This window comes from Cricetulus griseus, chromosome 3 (genome assembly GCF_003668045.3).
Source record: "Cricetulus griseus strain 17A/GY chromosome 3, alternate assembly CriGri-PICRH-1.0, whole genome shotgun sequence".
Lineage (NCBI taxonomy): Eukaryota > Metazoa > Chordata > Mammalia > Rodentia > Cricetidae > Cricetulus > Cricetulus griseus.
In genome coordinates this window covers 208521245-208536872 of record NC_048596.1, presented here as the reverse complement: position 1 = coordinate 208536872, position 15628 = coordinate 208521245, and the positions used below count along the sequence as shown (strand labels likewise).

The following is a 15628-nucleotide window of genomic DNA, read 5'->3' as shown; positions in this document are numbered from 1 at the left end:
TCTTGTGGTAGACTCATTCCCATTTTCTTGAGGAGTCGCCATACTGATTTCCAAAGTGGCTGTACAAGTTGGCACTCCCACCAGCAGTGGAGGAGTGTTCCTCTTTCTCCACATCCTCTCCAGCATAAACTGTCATTGGTGTTTTTGATTTTAGCCATTCTGACAGGAGTAAGATGGTATCTCAGAGTTGTTTTGATTTGCATTTCCCTGATGGCTAAGGATGTTGAACACTTTCTCATATACCTATTATTCTTAGGTTTGGTCTTTTCACGGTATCCCATATTTCCTGGATATTTTGTGTTAGGGATTTGTTGGACTTAAGATTTTCTTTGGTTGATGAGTCTATTTCTCCTAGTGTATCTTCAACTCCTAAGATTCTCTCTTCCATCTCTTATATTCTGTTGGTTATGCTTGCATCTGTAGTTCCTGATCGTTTACCCAGCTTTTCTATTTCCAGCATTCCCTCAGATTGTGCTTACTTTCTTGTCTCTATTTCAGTTTTTATGTCTTGAACTGTTTCCTTGAGAGATTTGTTGATATCTTATATTTTTGGTTTGTTTTTTCTTCCATTACTTTAAAGGATTTTCTCATGTTCTCTTTGAGGTCCTCTATCATTTTCATGAAGATGTTTTTAAGGCCATTTTCTTCTGCTTCATCTGCATTGTGATGTTCAGGTCTTGCTGGTGTATGGTTCCTAGTCTCCGGTGGTGTCATACTGAGTTTTCTGTTGTTGGATGTGCTTTTACATTGTCCTCTTCTCATCCTTTCTTCTGGTGGGTGTAGCAGGAGTCTCTTCCTCTCCTGGAGGGTATGGGACCAAGGTTCCCTTCTGGTAGATGCAAACAGTTCCAATACTCTGATATCCTCTTGTCGTGGATGGAGATGGCACTGTTACCAGGGCCTTGGCAGTGTCTGGGTGTGTTGGATCCTGCCGCCGAGTTCGGATCTGGTGAGCAGACCCCTGGCCTCAGATGTTTCTGATCAGGACCACTGAACTGGAACGACCCATAACTTAAAAAAAACAAAAAACAAAAAACAAAAAACTTTGTTGTAAGGTTGTAAGCTGACGAGGGGTAGCGGGGGGGGGGGGGGATTGGTTTAAACACTTGTGAATGGGAAAAGATTTCTGAATATAAAATGGCCCAACATGGACTTAAAATCAAGCAAGTGTGAGGTGTTTCTGGTGCTGTTCACCCATGTTGTGTCATGACTTCACTGCAACCTTGGCTTTAAACACACATGGACATACAACACATGCAGCCTGAAGCACCTCTGCTCAGACTGTTGAATGTTACAAATTGCCGTGTTTGTATTGTACGTACAGTTTTCTGCTCTTGGAGAAAAATAAAGGTTTCATTATACACAAAACAAAGACTTTATATGTTCCTTGCCCCCATTAACACATAACAGGGATGCGCTAGCCCACAAGAACACTAACCTCACTGCTTGGTCTGTGTATATTTTATAGGTCATAAGTTTGGGTAGGGCCCTTCTGTTCTCCATGTTATCAGCAGAAGCCACATGGTGCTATTCACAGAAAGATGGGCTAGTCTTGAGGGTTCAAGATAACTTATTGTTGTCTAATGGGATGGTCAGAAGGCTTGTCTCAGCTGGGGACTACCAACAGGAGCATCTCTATGTCACATGTCCTGGTTCCAAGAGACAGTATAGAAGCTGCAAGGGTTCTTACTAGCCTTTGTAGTTCCAGAACAATGGGTTTTGCTCTATTCTATCAATCAAGAATGGTATTAAGCCCATCCCAAATTCAAAGGCAGTGAGTTGGTCTAACTCAGTGGCAATAGCAGACATTCTGGAGCACAAGTCCAGGAAACTTGATTGACAATGCTCACAGTTGGTGAACCACCAGGACACTCCCACTGCACATTGTGCTTACACAGCATGAGTGAGCAACCTAACACACTGGTCTATCTCACGCTACATGTGGGGCATGCAATAGCTTTCAACTTTGGGTTTGCAGTATCCTTACATAGCCCCTTCATATGAAAACCCATCTGTGCCCTGAGTAAACAGACCAACTGGTAGGTGAAAAAGGACTCATTCTCCCTCCTGTACTAAACAATCATGCCACCCAAATGGAAGCCATGGCAACTGCCCTGTCTTCTGAACACCCAATACACTGCCTGACACTTGGATCATATTTCAGAAGTTTGCTAAAAACTCAAACTTACACAATTATAGACTTGAGCCCTATGATCTAGCTATGGCTGAGCCTGGTACCGTGGCCTCTGCAGGGTAATGAGCATATTTTCATGACTGACTAGAATTAATACCTGAGTGTTGTGTGGTTGAGAATGAAGGACAGAATTAGAGCCAGCTATCACTGAAGACACCAAGAGAAGGGGAAAAATGAAACCCAGCCTGAGTGATAGTGGCAAAGAGGGACAAGAAGTTCAGTGCTGGGCCAGACATGTGGTGCATACCTTTAATCCCAGCACTCAGGAGGCAGAGGCAGGAAGATCTCTGTGAGTTTGAAGTCAGCCTGATCTACAAAGCGTGTTCCAAGACAGCCAGGGCTACACAGAGAAGCCTGTCTCAAAACAAAAAAATGGTAACAATAAAAAGTTCAGTGTTGTGGATTTTCAGAGGACTTTCATGGACACCTGTGAGGCTGGGACAGGGCAGCTCACTACTGCTATTCATCAAACAGCAAAGAGAAGCCACAAAGAGAAAGCAGCAGCGTGGGGTTCAGATGAGAGAGCTTCAGACAAAGAGGACTTGGCCTCAGAAAATCAGCACTTACTGTCCCAGTGGCCATCGGCAGAGACCCAGGTGCTGTGTGACTATTTTGAGTCTAATTGAATTCCACACTTGGATTCAGTGTGTGATGTTTATAAGGAGTGATACCAGCTGAGGTCTGGGTGTTCGGGCTGGTGCTGCAAGGACTCTGGCAGGTTCTGTAGGAGGTGGCACAGGCAGGGTGCAGTCCTGGCCTCTCAAAGTCTGCAAACCCAATCCTCAGAAGCAGGCAGCTCACAGCAACCCCAGCAGGGCTCATTAAATTAAGCCACAGTGTATTTCTTTTGCTGCAGAGACAAAATGTTTGGAAAGCCCAAGGCAAGAAACTTGCCAGAGTCTTGGAGCTTTGTCCTCCCTAGCCTCATGTTTCAGGAAAGAAAGGATGAAATGGTTTGCCCCAGATGGGTGGCCCCTTCTCCACATCGCCCTGTGGTATCTTCCATGGGACACAAAGAGACTGCAGGCCCACTTCCCACCAGGATCCTGTGTTCCAGTAAGCTCACACTTCTGGTTCCAGGGTCCAGGTTGCCTGTGGAAAGTTCTTCCAGAATAAATTAAAGGTATATACCTTGGCTTGAAGGTGGTAGCTGTGACTAGAGCCCAGCAGAACAAAGCATACCACCTTTTACAGGCCTGGATAGAGAAATGAGGCCCACAGACTCTGCCAGCCAGATGCTGCCCAACACACAGCTGCTAGGCCATGCCAGCCAGACTCTTTGGAAAGTCATGTTTTTCCAAATGCACCAATGACAAACAAGTCAGGGTGGGTGCTGGTGTATGAACCAGACAGAGGCCATGGAGGGTGCAGCCGCTAAGGCCAGGGGGCTGTGAAGATAAAGGCTGCATGGAGACTGGGCTCCTCTCCAAACCTGGAGAATCCTGGGCTGGGCCGCAATTATAGACATGCCCACTGACCTCTTGACTTCCCTCCTCTAGGCAGAACTTGGCACTGCACACAATATTTAGGTTGTAAATGCAGCCAGCTCTACCTATGTCTGCAACATGGTAAACCAGGACAGGGTCTCATTGGCATGGTGCCACCATCTGGTTAGCCGTTCCTCCCCGTCTGGGCTCAGATGCGATAATATGTTTGAAGCTGTCTGGGAGATGTTGGGCTGCTCAGGAGACCCGGCCTTGCAAGCTGTCTAGTGGCACAGTGACTGTTGGGTCATCATTTCCAGGCTTTTCGAGGATGGACCAGTTGGGTCTGGGCTGTGGAAGGTGGTGGTAGGCAGTAGGCAGGGACCAGGGAACAGAGAACTTTGGCTGGTAGAAGTATTCCTCTTCCTGGGGAAAAAGCAAAGCCCAAGCCAGCCAGTTTATCTTTCCTTCATCATCTTTAACTCATCACCGGGTGTGGATCAAAGTGGAGCTTCTGTGAAGGGTTTCTTATTTGTCACTAAGTGTCAGCAAATGTGTCCTCCACTTTGGGTTCACCTACACTGTGGATCTCTGCTGCAGCCTAGTATACACCTGGCACTTGGGGTCTCTGTTCTCACTCCCTGGGGGCCAGGGACACGATTTTTTTACTTGGGAATGTTTCCTTGGCTCCTCAGTGCTCCTTTGACCCTGCCCCCCAATCCTCCAGAGGGCAGGAGGAAAGTAGAAATGCCATGAGCCTGAGACTAAAGTGGAAATGCCCCAGGTGATAGACTGCCGACTGCCATGTCTCCACTTCCCAGAGGCAGATCTAAAGAGGAGATATGCCCTCTGTTCTTCCAGAGCTGGGCGGGGGCATGACACAGCACTGGCATTCCAAATGTGTCACTTCCTTTCCTGGGAGGCAGAGGAAGGGAGCCAGCATTACCTCCAGGGGGACGCTTAATGCTGGCGCATATAGCAGCCTTCTGTGTGTGAGGTTCATGGAGGCTGATGGCTGTCTTCCCTTGGTGACCCTAAAGATCCCGCATCATTTGCTTCTCTCTCTTTCCCAAAGAAAACCTCTCCATAGCTTTTTTTTCATTCTTTGAATTCTTACTTCAGAAAGATCATTAGTGAAACCCCATAACCAAGCCAGATCCAAGGATAGCAATAAATGCAAAGAGCTATGACTAAGACGAGTGCAGATAATGCAGGAGAGAGGCAGAGGCAGGAAGGGTGCCTACATTTGCAGTCATGCAGGCTTGAGCTTCTTTCTTGGCCATTTATTAAGAAAAAGTTAGAAAAGATCAATACTGCATCATAATAGTTATTTAATGGTAATGAAAGCAACATGAACCATTAAGCAATGTCCTCGGGCCAGGGATTATCAATGCATATAAAACTCTCTGCCTGCCAGGAACTAGTTCCAGCAGTCCACACTCATGAGTGTGGTGCATTGTCACCACACCACAGTCCTGAGGCCAGCACCCTAGACTTGCTATCTTGCTCTCACTATGGGTGCCAGAGGAAGGTCTGAGAGATTCCCAAGGGTCTGAGAACTCCTAAACTATTCAGAATACTTTGATGTAACTTGGCACAGCAGGGTTGTGACATCCTGGCTTACCTGAGTGATTTGCTAGGTCCTTAACTGAAATCCTCATTTCCCTAAGGGGCCTACACTAACATACTCAGAACACTGGTGTAGGAGGACCACCATATTTTATGTGACCAGAGGAAGATGGCAAAAGAATAAATGACAATTAAGTGATATTTGTTAGTCGCCTTGCTCCAAAGCAGAGTATAAAAGGGCTGTGGAGCCTAGGGAATGCCAAATTAAACAACTGAATGTTTCTTTATCCCTACAGTCTTCCTGAGCTTCAATGTACTGAAGATTGTCCAGGGAAGAAAACAAAGAGAAAGCATTTGTCACCCTTATTAAGACCACTTGTGAAACATACCTGGGGCTAGGTTCTAAGTCTATTCTTTGGGAACTACTTCATGTCTGCCCTAACCAATATTCCCATGTTTAAAGTGGCTATTGGAGGCCAGGCAGTGGTGGCTCACACCTTTAATCCCAGCACTGGGGAGACAGAGGCAGGAGGATTTATGTGAGTTCAAGACCAGCCTCGTCTACAAGAGTTAGTTCCAAAGCCACAGAGAAACCCTGTCTCGAAAAACAGAAAAAAAAAAAAAAAGTGGCTATTGGCTTAAGGTTGCCTAGAACTTGAGGCAGATCAAATGTCTGAAGAGATCCACACTTTAGGATGTACTTCCAGGAGGTTCAGAGCATGGTGGAATCTCAGTAGTGGCTGTGTTGGCTGAGTGTACAGCCACACCTTATCATAAAGAAATGACATGGTTTGAAATAAGTATTTGTTTCCACTGAAACATTATGCCATGTATATATGTAAAAGTGAGTAAGAACATTTGCTAAACTCACTTAAGGACCTCAGTTCAAACTCCCAGCACCTACCCAAAATTCTGGCATGCCTGTGTGTGCCTGGAACTCTGGCATTGTGGGGGCAGAGACAAGCAGATCCAGCCAGCCTCGCCAAACCAGAAACCTTCAGATTCAGTGACAGACCCTGCCCCAAAGAAATGCAGTGGAGAATGATAAAGCAGGACACCAAACGTCTTCCTGTGGCCTCTGTACACGCACATGGGTACATACACCTACGCATGCATGTGCTGTACCCCCACACACCATATGCAGACAAACTACACACATGAAAAAAGAAAAGTTAATGCATAGTATCTCCATGGATATATACAACTTCTATGTTTTTAATGTACCTGTTAAAATAAATTTCAAGTAAAAAACTTTTCATAATTTGAGAATTTAAAAAGAAACACTTAGCATTTGTTGAAAAAAATATTTGGGACTGGATAGATGGCTCAGCAGTTAAGAGCATTGGCTGCTCTTCCCAAAGACCTGGGTGCAATTCCCAGCACCCACATGGCAGCTCACAACCATCCATAACTCAAGCTTAAGGGGATCTGACACCATTGCACAGACATACATGCAGGCAAAACACCAATGCAATAAATCATTTTTTAAAAAAAGAAAGAAGTATGGCTAGATTTTGTCAAGCAATCAAACCATGTGGTACTTTCCCTTGCCTTATTCTTGTCTCTGTAGCTCTAGAATAATTTGAAAACCAGTAGGCTACCAGATACTCAAGTGTACAGAATAGAAACCTTTTAAAGCCACATCCTTAGGCCTATCTGGTGGCCCCCACCCCACTTACAAGTCTTTTATTTGGGGGTAGGAGACACTGGGGACCACACTCAGGGCCTCCCAAATGCTAGGCATCTGATCTTCCACTGAGCTACAAGCCAGTTCAAGGTTTGTCTTTATCTGATCCAAGGATCACCAGACATTCCCCAGTGCTTAGGATAAGCAATCAGCTGCAGCATCTGTCCAGACATCACAGGTGCCTAAGGCAATGCTAACCATGAAGACAGACCATAGGCCAACACCAAAAGCCGTTAGAAGAAAAACTAGGCAAGGAGATGCCAGTAGGGAACCTGAGGCACTAGGAAGGAAGACCATGCATGCTAAGCCTGTGCTGACCCTGAAGTAACTTCCGTCCTCACTTCCTGACCCTGAACCTGTGCACATGCAATATGGAAAGGCCAAGTCAGAAGTGGCACTTACGGCACACTGAAGCCATGCTCTGGTGTAACGTAGAAGCCATTGGCAAGGACTGGGATCCTAGTTTGCTTTCTGTTGCTGTGATAAACACTATGGCTAAAAGCAATGTGGGGAGGAAAGGGTTTATTGGGTGTATGCATCCCATCAGAGTCCACCACTGAGGGAAGTGAGACTAGCAACACAAGCAGGGGCAGAGGCAGAAACCATGGAGGAAACTTGCTTACTAGTTTGTTCTCCACAGCTTGCTCAGCTTGAGGTCAATGAGAGCAACTCTATGTGACCTGGGAAGATGCCCATTTGGGAGCAATATGGGTGAGAGTGGAGTGAAGCAAGGGTAGATGGGTTTTGCCTCTGTTTAAAGAGACACCTGAAAGATACCAGTAGCTGACACTGGCACGAGCCCCACACACACACACATACACACACAGCTACATAAATATGATCAGGGATCTCAGCTTGATTTCCTGTATATACCAAGATCACCTACCCAGGGGTGGCCCACCCACGTGGACTGGGCCTTCCTCTATCAATTAGCAATCAAGAAAATGTCCCCTCAAGCATGTCCACAAGTCAATCCAACAGAGGCAATCACTCATTTGAGTTTCCATCTTCCCAGACAACTCTAGTTTGTGTCAAGTTGTACTAACCAACACAACTAGGAATCTTACCTATTTTAGACATTTGAAATATCTCTGTTCAGAGATTAATATACAGAATACATAAGAATCTTAATAAAGTAAGGGCCAATGAGAGGGCTCAGCAAGTAAAGGTGCCTGTCATCAAACCTGATGACCTGAGTTCAACACCCAGGACCCACCCAATGGAAGGAGAGAACCAGCACCAGCAAGCTGACGTCGGACACCCACACATACACATGGCACACATGGCTCCCACCCACACTACATAGGATAAATAAAAATGCAATTTAATATTTTTAAATAAGTAAATAATCTCACTATAAAATGGGCAACTGATCTGGATAAGCATAATTTAAAAGAAAATTTAGAAAGAAGTATAGACTGTAGACAGTTTAAACTAAGCAGACTCAATGGTGTCAGGAAAATGCTGGCTAATAGTGAGCTTGACAAGTCTCCCTGTCTTGAAAGAAAAACTCGTTAGCACATTTTGATAATTTGGGGGTGGGGGAGTAGGGAGGGTGACATGAACTTAACCTCCCAGACTATTAACATAGAATATGCTGCCATTTTGCTCATAAAAATGTTCAATGAACAATTGCAAACACTTATAAAAAAGAAAATCCCAGCCCAGAAATAGGATGAATAATGAGATAGCTATAAGTGGAGTTTTACACCTGGAAAAACCTCAATAGGTAGGCTCAGAAACAGGATGGGTGGACAAAAGAACTTTGTAGACTTTAGGCTAGAACTACAGGTATTATTCTATCCAAACACTCCAAAGAAGTCCATAGGAAGAAAGTCCCAAAGGCTGTCAGGACTTGTATAAATATAGGAAAAAAAGGTCTCTCATTTATATGGTTAGTGCCTCGGAAGGATGAAGGTGGGGAGGCGATGTGGAGAAATCTTTATAAGAAATATGGATGGAACTTTCCAAAGCTGGTCAAAGGATATAAGCTTACAGATCCAAGAGTCTGAGGCAACCCCAAACAGGGTAAGCCCAAAGAATTTCAAATTAAGACACAGCACAGCCTGAAGACCTGGTAAGAGAAACAGTGTATCAAGTAAATGGGGAAAATAATTAAAATGAATTTTTCTGGGGGTGGGGGGTGAGGTGCTAGAGAGACAGCTCAGTGGTTAAGAGCACTGGCTGCTCTTTCAGGGGACCCAGCTTCAGTTCCCCATACTCACATGGTAGCTCACAAACATCTACCTTCGGTTCCAGATGGTGCACATACATGCATACAAGCAAACACTCATGCACATGAAATACATATTTCAAAAATTTAATAAGATAAAATTAATTGTACTAGAGATACATGGCTAACAGAAATAGAGACAGTTAACTAAGAAAGAGAAAGACACTTTGAGAATAGGATTAACTATGATCAAAATTGCTGGGCTACTGGTCTCCTGAGTCAGTACAGCTCATTTGCATAGCACCTGCCTTCTCTCTGGCTGGTATAGCACAGGCTTTTCTTGCACATGCTCTGTTTGTTGCATGAAGCCCTGGTGGGAAGGGTCTCTGGTCCTTTTGTCAAGTAGCTCCTTTCATTCATTAATCTAATATCTCCACACCACTGTTCTGCCACATGAAGACACTGCTCACATGAAGAAAATACAGAGCTCATGGCCAGCAGACATAACCTTGAACAGCTAAGAGCTCATGGTCAGCAGATATAACCTTGAACAGCTAAAGGAGATTCATAAATAGAAAATGGTTAAAGGGGATTCTTGGTACAATACTCAACTTTAAATGGAAAAACAAAAAAACCCAGGATAGCCAAAACAACTCTGTACAATAAACGATCTTCTAGAGGCATCACCATCCCTGACTTCAAGCTCTATTATAGAGCCATAGATCTGAAAACAACTTGGTATTGGTACAAAAATAGATAGATATACCATTGGAATCGAATTGAAAACCCTGATATTAACCCATACACCTACGAACACCTTATTTTTTGACAAAGATGCTAAATCTATACAATGGAGAAAAGATATCATCTTCAACAAATGGTGCAGGCACAACTGAATTCGGACATGCAGAAGATTGCAGATAGATCCATATCTGTTACCATGCACAAAACTTAAGTGCAAATGGATCAAAGATCTCAACATAAATCCAGCCACACTGAATCTTCTAGAAGAGAAAGTGGGAGATACCCTTGAACGAATAGGCACAGAAGATCGCTTCCTAAACATTACACCAGTAGCACAGACATTGAGATCCACAATTAATAAATGGGACCTCATGAAACAGAGAAGCTTCTGTAAGGCAAAGGACACAGTCAGTAAGACAAAACGACAGCCCATAGAATGGGAAAAGATCTTCACCAACCCCATATCTGACAGAGGGCTGATTTCCAAAATATGCAAGGAACTCAAGAAACTAGCCACCAAAACACCAAACAATGAAATTAAAAAGTGGGGTGCAGAACTAAATAGAGAATTCTCAACAGAGGAATCTGAAAAGGCTGAAAGACACTTAAGAAAGTGCTCAAAATCTTTGGCCATCAGAGAAATGCAACTCAAAACAACTCTGAGATACCATCTTACACTGGCCAGAATGGCTAAAATCAAAAATACCAATGACAATCTATGCTGGAGAGGATGTGGAGAAAAAGGAACACTCCTCCATTGCTGGTAGGAGTGCGAACTTGTAAGACCACTTTGGAAATCAGTATGGCGGTTGCTCAGCAAAACAGGAATCAGTCTACCTCAAGATCCAGCCATTCCTCTCTTGGGTATATACCCAAATAATGCACGTTCATATAACAAGGACTTATATTCAACCATGTTCATAGCACCATTGTTTGTAATAGCCAGAACCTGGAAGCAACCTAGATGCCCCTCAACTGATGAATCGATAGAGAAAATGTGGTACATTTATACAACGGAGTACTATTCAGCAGAAAAAGCAACAGAATCATGAAATTCGCAGGCAAATGGATGGAACTAGAAGAAATCATCCTGAGTGAGGTAACCCAGTCACAAAAAGACAAGCATGGTATGTACTCACTCATATATGAATTTTAGACATAGAGCAAAGGATTACCAGCCTACAATCCTCTTCACCAAAGAAACTAGGAAACAAGAAGTACTCTAAAGGAAAACTGCATGGACCCCAGAGAATGGGAAGGGGCAGGAACTCCTGAGCTAATTGAGAGCATGAGGGTAGGGGAGAGGGAGCTGCCAGAATGAGAGGAGGAGAAGAGGAGGAGAGAAGAGGAAATGGAGAAGCAGAAATGTTGAGTTGGGGGAACAATAGAAGAGAGCAGGATGAGAGATAACATATCAGAGGGAGCCATTATAGGTCCGAGGAGAGATCTGCACTAGGGAGATTTCCATAGATCTACAAGGATGACACGAACTGACAATCTTGGCAATGGTGGAGAGGATAACCTAAATGCCCATCCCCTATAATGAGACTGATGACTACTTTTTATGCCATCCTAGAGCCCTCATCCAGTGGCTGATGGAAGCAGAGGCAAACATCTACAGATATACACTGAACTGAACTCTGGAACCTAGTTGCAGAGAGGGAGGAATGAAAATCAAAGGGGTCGGTACCAGGTTGGTGAAACCCACAGAATCAGCTGGCTTGAACAAGGGGGAGCACATGGACCCCAAACTGCTGTCTGGGAGGCCACCATAGGACTGATCCAGACCCCTGAACATGGTTGTCAATTAGGAGGCCTCCGCACTCTAGGGGGCCCCTGGTAGTGGATTAGTATTTTTCCCTGGTGTAAGAAGGGACTTTGAGAGCCCATCCCACGTGAGGGGATGCATTCTTGGCCTACACATGAGAGAGGGCCTAGGCCCAGCCCAGGATGATGCGGTGGACTTTGGGGAACCCCGTCGAGGGCCCTACCCTGCCTGGGGAGTGGAAAGTGGACGGGGTGGGGGGAAGGTGGGGGATTGGGGAGTGGGTTGGGGGTAAGAGAGGGAGAAGGGATTGACATGTGAAGCAAGCTTGTTCCAAATTTGAACTAATAAAAAAAAGAGGATTCTTGGCATATCTGGGAAGGACAGAGAGGGGAAGAAAATAAGATGACTACCGTAGACCACTTTCCTAGGTTTTCTAAATTGTGCTTGCTTAAAGCAAAGATTATAATGTCTTTAATACTGTTCTAAGTATACACAGAGGAAATATTTAAGGCAATTTTATTATAAACAAGCAAGGGTGAAAAAATGAAAAAGAAAATAAGGTTGCTATACTGCACTCAAACTGTACAATGATAATACCAGTAAACTACAATAAATTATGAATGTTTGTATAGCACGAAAAGGTATACTCAAAATACTATCAAAATCAAAATAAAATTCTAACAGAATTCAAATCTAAAGTCAAACAGGGACAGGAGAGCAAAACAAAGGTCCACACATGTCAACAATAACATTACCAGAAAATGATCTATGTATGACCTATTGATAGGATATTTTCAGAACAATGAAATTAAAGAGGTGGAGGACAGACAAGTGTTTGCCCTCGGGTGGGGATGAGGAGTCAGGTCATGTGTGATGGAGTTCTCCACATCCTGCTTGCAGTGATGATTACACATGTACACATGTAACAACCCAACACTGACATGCAATATGGTATACACCAAGGCTAGCCTTCTGGTTTCAATACTGTATTGCTGTGGCCAAGTGGACACCTGGCTCCTGGGATCTCCAGGTGTTATCTTGCAACTTCATGTTAACCAACAGTTACTTCAAAACAAAAAGTTAAACAATCTAAGCAACAGTGGAGAGGCTACCTTAAATGCCCTCCTCCGATAATGAGATTGATGACTAAGTTATATGCCATCCTAGAGCCTTCATCCAGTAGCTGATGGAAGCAGAAGCAGACACCCACAGCTAAATACTGAGCTGAACTCCTGGAATCTAGTTACAGAGAGGGAGGAGTGAGGAGCAAAGGGGTCAAGACCAGGCTGGAGAAACCCACAGCTGACCTGAACAAGGGGGAGCTCATGGGCCCCAGACTGATAGCTGGGAAACCAGCATAGGACTGATCCAGACCCCCTGAACGAAGATGTCAGTTTGGAGGTCTGGTGAATCCATGGGGCCTCTGATAGTGGATCAGTATTTACCCCTAGTACACCAATGGACTTTGGGAGCCCATTCCACACAGAGGGATACTCTCTCAGCCTAGACACATGGGGGAGGGTCTAGGCCCTGCTCCAAATGATATGACAGACTTTGAAGATCCCCAATGGAAGGCCTCGCTCTCCCTGGGGAGCAGAAAGGGGATGAGAAAGGGGATTGGTGGGGGACAGGGGAGGAGGGGAGGGAGAAGGAACTGGGATTGACATATAAAACAAGCTTGTTTCTAATTTAAATTCTTTTTTAAAAGGAAAAATTAATTTTTAAAAAAGTTAAAACTAAAAATAAATAAATAAATAAAAAGTTAAAAAGGATTAAGGCTGCCTGGCTCTGCCCAGTTCCTCATGTACTATCATCTGATATACCAGGGGTGTGGTGGCACGTGCCTGTGATACCAGCCCTTTTGAGGTAAAGATAAATAGGAGGGTTGAGAACCTGAGGCCACCCTGAGCTACAGAGACTCCCTCAAAGGGAAAACCAAGGTAGGAACCAGTCGTGACCTCTGTTTTCTCCCCTCCCCCTCCCCACTTGCTCATTATAAATTCTACATTTACAAAGTACTATCATTTTAAAATCTCTAGCAGCTTCATTTTTCTAAGGAGACATAAACTGTTTGTTTTTCCTGAGGGCCGTTAGTGGTAAAGTAAGAATTTGTGGAACCTGAATGTAGTTGAGTGATGGGAAATGGTTGGTCAGTCTTCTCTGCAGCCATGCAGGGCAAGGTTGATTGCTTTGGGGAAATGTTTCTGCTGGGCTTTGACTGCACTGTCGATGCCTGGTGTTGTCATTTCCTTTCTATTGCTGTGATAAAACACTCTGACCAAAAGCTACTTGGGTGCAGGGTAGAGGGGGTGGCACTTGTCTTATACGTCTAAGTCATAATCTATCATTGAGGGAAGTCAGGGTAGGAACCCAAACATGAATCATGAAGGAACGCTGCTTAGATGGTTTTTCTATACAGCCTAGGCTCACCAGCCCAGGGAATGGTGTTACCCACAGTGGACTGGGGCCTCTTACATCAATAAATAATCCAGACAATCCCTCACAGACATGCCCACAGGCTGATCTGATCGGGGCAATTCCTCAGTCAAGAGTTTCCCCTTAGATGACTCTAGGCTGTGTCAAGTTGACAGGTAAAGCTATTAGGGCACCTGAGTACCATTTGGCTTTCTTAGGTGTAGAGAGTTTTCTTCCAACAGCTATCTCCAAGAAAGGTGATTGAGGGAAGTCCACAAGCCTGAGAGTCCTCATACCATGAGGGAAAGGCAGAGAACAGGGAGCCCGAGTTAGGCTGGTGCTACCTCACAACAATGTTATGGACAGAAGATTCCAGAAGGTCCCAGGACTGAAATGACACATTCTGTGAGGTTGCGACAGCAAAAAAAAAAAAAAAAATCTGTTCTGCTAAGAATGCCAACCCCAACTCTTCCTTTTCAGCTTAAGGATGAATTCTCCAACATGCTTGTGCCTCAGTTTCCCAAACTATTAATTGAGAACAACAGTAACTCTTTGTGAGCTAGGGACATAGCTCAGAGATAGTCTGATTAGTTCACATGGAAGGACATAAATCAGATTCCAAGCACTGGAAACAAAATACACACACACACACACACACACACACACACACACACACACACACCCCACACACACACACACACACACACACACACACACACACTTCCTAGAGCACCCAGAAGAATATCATAACACTATGTTAAGGTTTGCTAGTGTACAGTTCATGTCTTCAAAGAGGGCAGAGGAGAGAACAACTCTGTATGACCTGGGATGATACCAGCTTGGGAGCAAGAGGAGTCAGAGTTGAGAAGCAGGGGAGGGTGGATTCTGCTTCTGTTTGCGATCTCTACAACAAAGAGACACCTGAAAGATACCAGCAGCAAGGGCTCTAATTTTTTTTCTCTCTTTATATTTTTAATAATCTCAGTGATCTAAAAAAAGATCGAGGCCACTTCAGCCTGTAGCTTTAGGAGCGGATACTTCCAGTAGGAATGGTGAGTTCCTTTCTCAGCTGTGTGTAGTGCTGAGTGAGTCAGTTTTCTGTCCTAGTCATTGAAACATTTGTTCCTGTGGCCCTTTGGCAGTGGTTTGGGCTTATTCCACACCATCTATCTCCCCTTCTCTATAAACAGCCCGGACTTCCACCTGGGGATTCACTCTCCTGGAAATCTTAGCTCCCCATTCTGGTCAGTGAAAAGATGTCTGGGGGGGCATAAACAAAGCTTCACTCCTAAAATAAAAGTGCCAGAAGAACTGGACAGTGAATGCTGAGCCCCACTGTACGTGGGTGAGGTTTCTGGAACTGCTGGCAGTCCTGGTATCCCAGGGAACTAGCTAAGAGGAATGTTTCAGTCATTGCAAAGAAGAGTAATGGAAGGAATGTAGGTCTTTGACCTCGTGACCTGTTGAATTGCCAAACATTACTGTCACCCAACCTAGAAACGTCTTAGGTGGAATAATAAATTCCATGTTGTTCACTCAGACCTTTCTCTCAACCAATACAGTGAGTGGATAAGCTCTCCCACCTTTTCGTACACCTAGTTTTAAAAAAATTAATCAGAAATGGTTAGGAGGGATGATGGAGAAGCGGAGGTCC

The 15628-nt window shown here is 44.5% G+C and overlaps 1 long non-coding RNA gene across 1 annotated transcript in view; it reads right to left on the bottom strand.

Annotated features, from left to right (window-relative positions):
• Nucleotides 1-862: 862 nt before the first annotated feature.
• Nucleotides 863-15628, bottom strand: part of LOC118238464 — a 50922-nt gene continuing 36156 nt past the window's right edge. The window contains exon 3 of the long non-coding RNA XR_004768892.1: nt 863-1011. This is a non-coding gene — a long non-coding RNA (uncharacterized LOC118238464). The remainder of the gene's footprint in view (nt 1012-15628) is intronic.